Below are 11741 nucleotides of genomic sequence, written 5' to 3' on the forward strand. Positions count from 1 at the left end.
GAAGAATTCTGACACTGCTTTTATAGTGACAAGAGATTTGCACCGAAATGATGCTCAATTCATCTGAAGATAGCTTTTTAATTTTTTTTTAATTACAATGTAATTAAAAAATGTATTTTCCTAATAATTTTAGCCAAAGTCAATGTTAATTCTATATGAAAAGCCACATTTCAACTGAAGCTTGAGAGGGTTTTAAAAATTTAAAATCCTAATTTTTTAAAGAATAAAACCCAAAAGTTTTAATGGAAAATTTACAGCAACAAAAATGAATCATGTTATATAAACTCTTTGAATAGTCTGGCAAATCTTATAGTGGAAACATATTTTCTGTGAAGATGAGAATTCTAAAACCACAATGAATCTCTAAATGCTTGTAATAGTGTTAAATAATAGTATTAGAATCTGCCACTCTCATACAAAATCCTATCCAAACAGTATTAAAATAACTGAAGAGGACAGACTTCTATAGATTTAAATGTTCTGGGTTTTTTTTTTTGGACTGCAACTGGGATTTTTTTGATCTGTTATTTGTGAGCACATAGTTTATTTCTCCCAAAAGACATCAGCACATCAAACTACGTAAGCAGTATTCAAGTTCTGCTGTGGGAGATGGGTGGTTATGTCAGGTATGTGTGGAAATCAGATATTTTGAATTGACTTGTTCTGAAGTTTTTCAAAAGCTTTTTCTAATTTGCATGTCAGGTTTTGTTTACAAAATGGATTGTCATCTTGGTATTCTCCCTTACATGCTTCAGTGCAGGTCCATGACATGTGTGTGGGGGTTTCATATTCGTTCTTTCTCTGAGATTCAGAGCAAGGATTTGAACTGCAATGTGCAGATCTCATCCACTGAATTGGGGATCCGTGTAGCGTCTCTAAGCTTTTCCAAATTGTAGGTATGTGATTTGTTTTTCATTAGATTGCCTTGAAACCTACAAACAAATCTGACTTTATGCTGTCATAGAAAATAACTGATTGATGCCAACAGGCTGACTACATTTTGTTCTGAAAAATAGGTTGTGGAATCATTTAAATTACTACAAAAAGGGATGTCAGCAGAGCTGGCTTAAGAGAAACCACCCTGAATGGATAAATATGATCCTGATACTTTTCACATGTACTGAATTCAGAGAGATGGTGTCATAAGGAGTAGAATGGAGAGCAGCTCCATTTTTCTATCAATGTTAATAAAGTACAATTGCATTAAATACTTGATAATGCATTGTTACAGGATGCTGAAACACAGAAGTGTGCTTGATAAGTGATTTCTCTCATGGCAAAGAACATTTATGCTCCATCAAAATGTTACCCTTACAATTGCTACAGTGCAACTCAATTGCTTTTCTGGATCTCCAGAAAGCTAAAGAAAATAAAATAAAGAACAGAACACTGCATTAGTTTGCTTAACTGCCAGCTAATTCCTTCCTAGGGGTGATTAGACACAACAAATGTGTCTACAGCATCTGTTGAAGTTGTCCTAAAATTAGTGTGAAGACCAGATTTTCCTATATTCCGTGCTGTATGTTTCAGATGTGACCTCAGTGAATGGTCAATCGGATCAGATGTTGTGCAGACCAGTACATGTGTGCAACAGCCCTGACGGGTTCAAGATGTTTCAGAGTAACAGCCAAATTGGTTGGATGGCGGCCAGGTGCCAGGCTATTACACCTTGAATACACCTGGTGTATTTGCACGTGGCCAAGAAAAGATATGAGCGAACCAAAGTGAGGGAAGCCACAGCCTCTTCTCTGCCTTGAGGCAGGAACAGTTTGATGGAGATCATGTGAAGCAGTGCTCCAGAGGAGTATCTTTTCATTATGGTGGCATTACATGCTTTGTCAGGCAGTGAGGAAAGTTCTTCAAGCTGGTAGCCACATCATCCATAATCTGTGGATGAGTAAGGGGTTTAAGATATCGTCAAGTTTGTAACTTTTCCACTACTAAACTGACTCAGGAAATACCTTAAAACAGGTCTATCAGTGCAGGCAGAAATAACTTTAAAACCATGTTAAAATGTAGTGAAAATCTTATGAGGCAAAATACATCAAACTCTAGTAAAAATGGGGGATACGTCATGATCCAAGTGTTTGATTTATCTTTTTTTTATTTTTTTTTCCCTTTACATTTTTGTAAACCAAAAATCTTTTAGCTCTCTTTGCTGCATCAGTTTAAATGCAGTCACGAGAAAGGAACAGAAACTTTTTTGAACAATCAGATATCAGTATGTGTTCCAGTGACTTCTGGACATATTCATCTATTTGATTTTACTTATTTACTGTCTATTGTTTACCTGAAAAAGTATTTTCGGTACTTTTAAATCACTGTGTCAGTATATCTGTTGTCTTTGAAGTTTTAAAAAAATCAACAAGAGTAAGTATAACTGTAGTTTACTTAGGAGCCTTAATAGGAAATCAAGCAGTCTGTTGTAGTCAAAAGAACCTCTCCAAATCCAAAGGACAGGTGAAATACCTTTAAAAATACCTTTTGGAGAAAATGTGTGGGGGTTGGGTTTTTTTTGGTTGTTTTCTTTTTCTTTTTTTTTTTTCTAGAGAAGTTCCTTGATTATGGTTTGGAAAATAAATAGCTCTTAATGATGAAAAATTGTAAATTAATTCAGTATGTACTTGAATACCAGTCAGTTATTTGGTCTTTTAGTTCACTGCTTTTTTCATTGAGTCATCTTCTTTAAGTGATAGTCTTTTACAGTCAATTTGAATTTTTTATAACATAACATCAATAACTCAGTACTTTCAAAAGGGGAAAAATAGCCTAAAAAAAATCCCACTGTAAATGTCAATCTTTCTTAATGCCTTTTTTTTTTTTCTTTTCCTCTCCTCTGGGATCATAAGACATGATTAATGGCTACATTGTCTCCTTGTTGTTCACAGGGAGAAAACCCTGAATGGACTGGCAAATACCTAGTCATCTCTGAGACATGGTTTGAATTTTGGGTGTAAATAGAAACTATGCAACACAGAATTATCTGCCAACATCTTGGCCTATAAACTGCACAAGCAGTTGAGAGAGGGGAGTTTGAAAGAGTCTGATATCTCCAACTGTAAACAAGAAAACAGATTTATCTAGATTGGAAAAGAAGAAGATGGTTTTAATATAGTTAGCCTTTCAAGTAATAGTCTAAAGAAACAACCTGCTTGGGTGCAGTAGGTGAGGCAATCTGGGGCTTTTAGTGATTCGTGTTGCATTGTAAATTTGGATATCTGGATCAAAACCCTCGTTGTTCTGTCAAATTTCAGTCAAGAACAATAGGAAAGAAGTATTGCGTAATTTGAATGCTTTTTTATTGACAAAGAAAGGCAGTATTTAGAAAGAATACTCTTCCTAACAGTTTCAAGAAGCTGTTTTCACAGTCTGTTAGGAGTGTCACATTAACACTTAGTGAATGACAATATGAGCAGATTACTCTTCGTGGGTGTTAACCTGATGAATGCTGGCCCAAACTAATTAATACATAGGTACACTAAACATCTGTGGGAGCAAAGTTAATTACCCAGTTGATATGTTTGACATCAAAAGATTTGAATTATACTGTCATGATCAGTGACGCAGCTGATACACTGTAAGATACCATCATCTTACATCTCTGCGTATTGTCTGTGACCTTTTTGTAAGGAGAAAAATACATGAGAAAATATTTCATAATTATTTCTCCTTCTTGTAGTGGTAGAGAGAGTTTAGGTTGGCATTGAATATGTATGAAACTATGGTCTAGATCACCATGCTTACAGCAATATTAGATAGTACTTTGCATTAGCAGTGTGGAATATAAAATGGAATTTACATCAGAGATCATGGATATGATTACTTATCAGCGATGACATTGCTAGAGGACAATATGAATATCTGAGCAAAGTTTATAATTACTAATATTATTTTGACTGTATTTGAATTTAAGTTTTCCAATTAATTTTTGAGCCTTAGACCTCCAACAGTTAACTTCATGTACTGACTCCATTTGTGGTGTCCTAACCGCTCTTCATCATCTTCCCATGTATAAATTTCTTCATTACATTTCATAATTGTAACATGAATTAAAACCACAAAAAACAAAAAAAAACCCACCCAAATGTACCTTGAAACCAGGATTTTTAAGCATTCGCAGTGCGAATTATGAAAGCCTTCTGAGAGCACATAATGTACTTATGCAGATTAAACAAGTTCTCAGAGGGATTCCTGCAAGTTAAAAGACATGTAGAGATAAAATTTAAAGGCTGCACTGTCAGTTTCAAATTAAATTTAAATTGCTTTCTAAGTTTTAAACCCCCTCCTTTGTTTCACTTTCTAGAAGTCTAGTTATCTCATATGCTCTCTAAATTGCATGTGTTTCCTTCAAGATATAGTACATTAGGAATTAGACTTTTTCAGGTGAAATGACTTTTGGATTTGCATTGCCTGAGAAGATGAATGACCTTTGATACTTGCTTTCATCGACTCGTTCTAACCACGGTATGGCCGGGTATTCAGCCTATTCCTGTTGTAGATCTCTCTGTCACTTTTCATACTAATCTAATAACATGGCAGGAGGCCTACACTGCAGTAAAATATTGAAATAAAATATTACTCTTCCCGTAGTAAAAAGAAAGGTGCAACATTTTGCCCTTGACTGACCCAAGTAAATAGATATATTGAACAGAAAGCAGCTTAGAAGACTTGAGCTTATACAAATATTTATTGTAAACTGAGGAGAAAAGTAACGACAACTTTTACATAACTAGTTTATTTTACGTATTGTTTGTGTTTGTTTTTTTTTTTTTTAATTTAGTAGTACACAATGTCTTATAATTGCTAAAATATAGTACTTGATTGACTTAAAGGATGTACAAAACAAAGTTCCCTCACAGAAGATTTTTTTGTTACTATTTGCATATATGAATGTTTAAATCTTAAAATATTTTGTTTTATTCATGTTTGGAAATTGGCCTATCTTCATATATTATCTCCTACAAGGCTCTTTTCGCATTGTATCTTCCTACAGGAGTGTTTTCTGGTCCAATAACAAGAATCTGTCTCAAGACATTTAAGAAAAATAATTCTAATTAGTATTTGAAAGAAAGTAAGGAACTGTCATGAACCTTTCCTATAACTAGCCTGATATTCTGGTAGTAGAGCAATTGCCAGTCTAACAGCTAAAATAATTCAAGAAACAAATGAATGGTTAGAAACTTACTTTATTTTTTTGAAACTGGAGATGTGATAGCAAGATTGGGACTTGTAATGATGACAGACAGAACATATTTTCCTCTGTTAATGGTATCTTCATAGAGCCTTCATATATGAATGTCATAGGCAGGTTTACCCACTCATTCACATGCTATATTCACAGGAGAGATGGGAACTCACATGCCTGACAGATCATTTGTTTTATTTTTCCAGTGACAGAGATTATGTAGCCGACAAGTCAGCTTTCTTTAAGTCTGGAGGAAAAAAAAAAAAAAAAGTTGTGATGAAGAATCTTTGCACAGTACTCTCTTCAGGTGAAGAACTGGACTAAAAGAGCAAAAAACTTAGAAACACAATCTGGATAATGGGTTGTTTTAAGCTTCCCAAAGAGTAATTTTTGAAATTGGGGGAGTTTTTTTAGGAAAATTATTCCGGCTGTTTTAATCAGAATGAGAAATAGAAAGGTCTTTATTTTGAAACAAAAATACATATACGAATATACTAATATCATATTTGTAATGTTGAATCAACTTGAAATAATTTCCATTCTTACCTAGATAATCTTGCAAAGAATGAGGAAAACATGGATGCCTCTTTCTGGTAATATGAAGTTACTGTTCAATTTTTTTTGAACAAAGAACGACAGCTTTCCTTGAATGTATGAAGATTTAAAAAGAGGTATATGACCTTTTCATGTGTGGTCAGATGGTGTTAAATTGTGTGATACAATTCTGAGTTTTTAATTTTTTTTTTTTCACTAGATTTAAAAGTGGCAAAAAATCTCATTGGTTTTCTAAAGACTAGAATTTCTCACTATCCATTTCTTGAATTTCCTACTGAAATCGATTGTTATTTCTTTTTAAATTCTGCATCAAAAGGGAGAGATTTTCTTAATCACATGAATTTTACAGTTATTATCTTTATTAATGTGCTTTATAATGTTCAGTACTACTATATGATTAATGGATTAAATGTATCTATCAGAGGTGTAAGCATGAGCACAACATTAATTGCTACCTTTATAAAAATTATAATAAAGTCTTTTTATAAGTGACTATAGTGTATCCAAGCACAGTCAGAACTTATATAATATTTTAATATACTATATATTTTTTTTTTCTTTTCCATTGTCAATGAGTAGGATGTACCTGAAAAGAAGTCTCCAACATGTTAACAATTAGATAATTAGAGGAGAGTGGATTTATTTTTTTTTTTTCTTCCCTCACCCACTCATCCATCCAGGTTTTAACTATGTTCTGTGGTTTCAGAAATTCAGTGATATTAAATTATCTTTAGTTTAAAAAAAGAAAAAAAAAAAAAAGTATAGTAGCAATTATTTAAAGCTATCACTCCCTCCTCCAGGAGAAAAAAAAAAAAAAAAGAAAAAGTGGTTAAGAAATTAATGGATGTTTGCCTGATGTTATCAAACATCTTCAACACTGAAGTACATGGTTCTTCACTACACTAAATTGCTTTGTCTCCTTTAACAAATAAAATCAGCAATCAAAATATCATCTTAAATACCTACAGTCACAAAGAAAAGGGAAGAGTCAAATAATTAGAAATCTATCCTCCAACAAAAAAATAATTATCCAATAATTGAATACAAAAGTTGCACACCTATCTGAGAGACCAGTATGTTCATGTATTGCAGCTTCTCCATATAGACAGGTAAATCAATTCTGGATGCACAGAACTGAAAGATATGGCAGAAATCAGAAGAACCCTGTAGTGATGACATGAGATAGAGACTCTGCAAGAGGTTTCCTTTTGCAGCTGCACTACTGTATTGTCAACAAATTAAACATAAGGTCTATGGGATGACTATTTCCAGTTTAATGCTTGTCATATTACTTATCACATCGTATGCAGCATAAGGACATCTCTGCAGCTACAGAGGACAAGATGTATTGTGCAGAACTTCAATTTCTGCTTCACAGATTAATTCTGAAAAGAAAGAATAAGGAAAGCTTAATATGGAAAGGATATTCCATATTACAAATGCCAAATGGAAACATATGATTTAAAATTTTTGCTTGACTAGTATGCTGTTCATGCTGATTCTGCTTACCTTTTTGGGATAGTCCTAAGGTCACTTTAGTGGAATAACTCTCAGGCTCGTGCCTGCTTAGGCTCCCTGATTGGTAAAAACATGCACTATCTACTGTCATTGTTAATATTTTATTTAAGTTCCTCATTGCCTTTTCTCTTTTGCAGATGAAACACATAGCAGAAGTTTTAGGCAGCTGAGAGACATGTGCAGAATAACAGATACTAATGTAAAAAATTAGCTTACTGCACTGACAGTCTAACCAGGAAATCTGAAAAAGGAACTACAGACATTTGATTCTAAATCTGCATCTTTCACAAATAAAGCAAGAAGTCAGTTCTTAACCTGAGGTCTTGTTTTTGTGCAATTCTTTTGGTTATTTGTTAAAGTTTTCTTTTTACTCATTCCTTCTATTCTCATTATTCATCTCAATGCTATTTTCACATTACTCAGTATCAGCAAGTTGTCTAACACCCTTCTCAATCCCCTTAAACTCTTTCAGATGAATAGATTGCACATAGATGAATGACTTCTATATGCAAGACCTTGTCTATTTTTTTCATGGAATTGCAATAAGTTGTTTTGAAGAAAACAGTAGGCACTGAAGCGATTATTTTCTTGGCTTCAACTCCATACACCATCTGTATTAACCCACTGTAAGATGTGTTTAGTTCTGCTAGGTAGAATACGGAGCATATCTCCTGCCTCAGAACACATGCTAAAAGCATGTATAATTTGTATTCTGCTGAGTTTCACTTCAGAGCATATATTATGCTTTTGTTAATCTATGATGTTATTTCTTTTTCAAGAAGAAAAAAAAAGAAATCTCTTTAGTGTATTCTTTAGCTGTAAAGCTCTGCTGTAAGACTCTGTGTGTACGTGTGTCAAATTTTTGCCTCAGTCTTCACCTGCAACGACTCTAGCCACACCGCACTAGACACAGAGGGCAAAAGTGGGGACTGGGAGAATGAAGAACCACCACCATAGGACAAGATCAGGTTCAAGACCATCTAAGGAATCTGAAGTTGCACAAGTCCATGGAACCTGATGAGATGCACCAACGGGTCCTGAGGGAACTGGCAGATGAAGTGTCTAAGCCACTATCCATCATCATGTTTGAGAAGTCATGGCAGATTGGTGAAGTTCCTGTTGACTGGAAAAGGGGAAATATAACCCTCATTTTTAAAATGGGGAAAAAATAATGACCCAGGGAACTAGAGGCCAGTCAATCTCACCTCTGTGCCTGTCAAGATCATGGAGTGGATCCTCCTGGAAACTATGCTAGGAAAAATAAGAAGGTGATTGGTGACAGTTGACATGGCTTCACTAAGGGTAAATTGTACTTGATAGATTTGGTACATAGATTTTTGATAGATTCCTTAACTGAAAGAGTTTTCATGGGGTAACCACAACCTGTGTTACAGCACAGAAGACCTATCAGTGGAATATTAGTACCCACCTTGTATCAGATTGCTGAAGTAGGATTTGGTTTATACTGAGCCCTGTAGGGGTTTAGTTGAGTGCAAGGAAGGCATTATATAGTATCATTCAAGTCTCAAAAGATCATCCATAATCCTTGACCAGAGTCAGTAATCACTGGCAGCATATTTCTAGATATAGGAAATTCAAGGATATCTCCTTGAACACTTCTTAAGACTTTGAAGTCTTCAGTAGGATTTCTACTGAAGTTACCTTACTTAAGTTCTGTCCAATTATAATTCCATTGATTTTAGTGCGTCAATCAAGATAAAGAGGTATTGGACCGCATGGTAGGTGTTGACCATGTGTCCTGGTTTGAGCCCAGAGGGCAACTGAGCATCATGCAGCAACCTACTTGTTCACTCCTTCCCCCCACCCAGGAATGGGAAGGACAAAATACAACAAAAAGCTCAGGAATTGAGGTAAGGACAGAAAGGGATGTTTCACCCATTATGGTTATGGGCAAAAGACAGACTCCTTAGGGGAAGAAAAAGAATGTAAATTTAATCCAAACACTTATTCAATTCAAAACTAATTCAATTCCTTAACAAATAGAGTAGGACAGTGTGAAGTATAACCACATCTTTATAACCCGTCCCTTCTTCCCAGGCTCAGCTTTGCTCATAATTTCTCTACCTCCTCCCCTCCAGTGGAGCAAGGGGCAGGGAATGTGGGGTGCAGTTAGTTTATTAGCCTTTGTCTCTGCTGCTCCTTCCTCCTCAAGGGTAAGACTTCTCCCACTCTTACCCTGCTCTGGCATGGGGTCTTGCTCACAGGAGGCAGTCTTCCACACACTTTGTCTGGTGTGAGTCCTTCCCACAGCCTGCAATTCTTCCTGAACTGTTCCAGTATGGGTCCTCCCACATGTGGCAATCCTCCCAGCCATGAACTGCTCCAGCGCGGTCTGCACTTGGAGTCAGTATTCTTCTGGCACAGCCACCTGCTCTGGCATGGGGTTTTCCATGGGCTGCAGGTGGGCATCTGCTCCACCGTTAATCTCCATGGGCTACAGGGGCACAGCCTGACCTCCCACCACGGGCTGCAGGGGGTCTCTGCACTGGAGCACCTTCCCCTCCTCCTCCTCTCTTCCATTGACCTCAGTGTGTATAGATGTCTCCCTCACATCTCCTCCTCACATCCCCAACTCCTCCTCCTAGGTTCTCCTTAAATATGTTATTGTTATTGCAGAGGTGTAGCCACCATGGCTAATTGGCTTGGCCTTGGCACAGAGACAAGTCTGACTTGGAGCTGGGGTGCTTCAAGAAGCTTCCCACAGGGGCCATTGCTGTAGCTCTCCCCCACTACCAAAACCCTTGCCACACTCACAAACCCAACACACCTTGGCCTCACTTAGTCAGTGTGTAACTTTTAGCCCAATGAATTGTAACAGTTAAGTAAGATTTTGCCTCTGTAGAGTCATGAGAAAATTGATGAACATTTTTGGTTAGAGGAATGGAAAAAGTCTTTTTTATTGATTAAAAATTAGATCTCGGAAGATCTAAAAGAGGCAAAAGTGAACAGCCATTAATGGAAGGAATAGCGCAGAATATTTTTTACTTTTCATCAACACTTTAAGTAAGTCTAAATGTAAACCAGCAAGGGAAACTTTGAATCTTAGAAACATAATCATACTACAATGACAAGATACATGTAGTGTGTTTCTATGGGTCAAGGAGAGGAGAGACAATCCACAGCACAAACTGGTCTTTTTGGCAGTTCTCCAAGAAGTGAAAATCCACTTCTTAGAATTAGTAAGAGAACTATGACCTCATTTCATTTATTGCATTCTACTCATCTTCACTCTTTCTCTCTGATCAAGCACAGGTCAACTCTTTGGAGGTAAGCAATACCTAGCAAGAGTCACATTACCCACCTTTGCTTATGCAGCTGAATCAGAGTTTTCTGAAATTCTAGCTTCCTGAAAGGAGTTATTTTTGTCACTGATTTTTTTTTTTTTTCTCAAAAAATGGATTAATAAACAGATTTTTTAATTTTTTTTAAATAATATTTTTTAGGTTTGGGGATAAAGTTGGCATTGTTGAACTGTGCAATGCACTGTGCAATGCAGAGCAACTGTGACTAACCATGGATTTTGGCACTGAGCAAGTATCTTGTAAAGGAAGAATAAATATGAAGAGAGACAGTCAAACCACAATAGATGAGTAAATATTTACCTTATTCTTCATACTGACTACCAATTAACAGTTTTTCTTCCACTGAGTCCTTGCAAAAAATATGAGGAAAGTATTAACAGCTTTTCATGAAGAATTTTCAGAGGATATGACAGAATATGGGGGGTTTTCTATTCACAGTAAATACTGTTAAAGCATTCACAGAAACATTTAGTTCCCAGCACTAAGCTTACAGTTTGAAATTTCTGATCACTTTTAGGTATTGCTTTATGATGTACTACATATTACTTTCTCTAGAGAATTTTTCATTCTGAATCAACAGCAGTGTGCTGGCTGAAACTCCAGTAGTTATGTGTATGATAACTGTAGCAATTGGTGTTGTAGATTTGTAGCAGACAGAAACCTACCCCTTGTTATGCTCTGTACTATAAAAAAAGCCAACAAAACAAAAAAGACCCCAGGTTCTGTCAAAGCAAGTCCAACTGGAGGTAAGTGTGTGTGTGTGTGTGTGTGTATGCGCACATTTGGGATAGAAACAGGAGGGAACTGGACAGTGACAAATGAATCTAATTTCCTTCTATGAGAAGGAGAAGGGTTTAAGGATTAAAGACTGACAGAAGATACAGAAAGTTTTGACTCAGCAGTTTGGTACTCTGTCTCGATGTTCTCATGAACCAGTTAGGGGAAATATACTCTCAAAAAAAAGTGTTACAAAGTAAATTCACAACCAGTTGGAAAACTATACCAGGAGAGAAGTAATGATTCATTTGCTGTCAAAATGAAGACTGGCAGTATGTAAACACCTGTGATTCTGCTGGAGTCTGGTCTGATTTTTTTCCCTTTTTCTTTTAATTGTTGGTATTTTCATGGATTTTTTTTTTTTTTTTTTTTTTTTTTTTTTT

The sequence above is a fragment of the Athene cunicularia genome, assembly GCF_003259725.1.
Source record: "Athene cunicularia isolate RWA chromosome 2 unlocalized genomic scaffold, athCun1 chr2_part1, whole genome shotgun sequence".
NCBI classification, from domain to species: domain Eukaryota; kingdom Metazoa; phylum Chordata; class Aves; order Strigiformes; family Strigidae; genus Athene; species Athene cunicularia.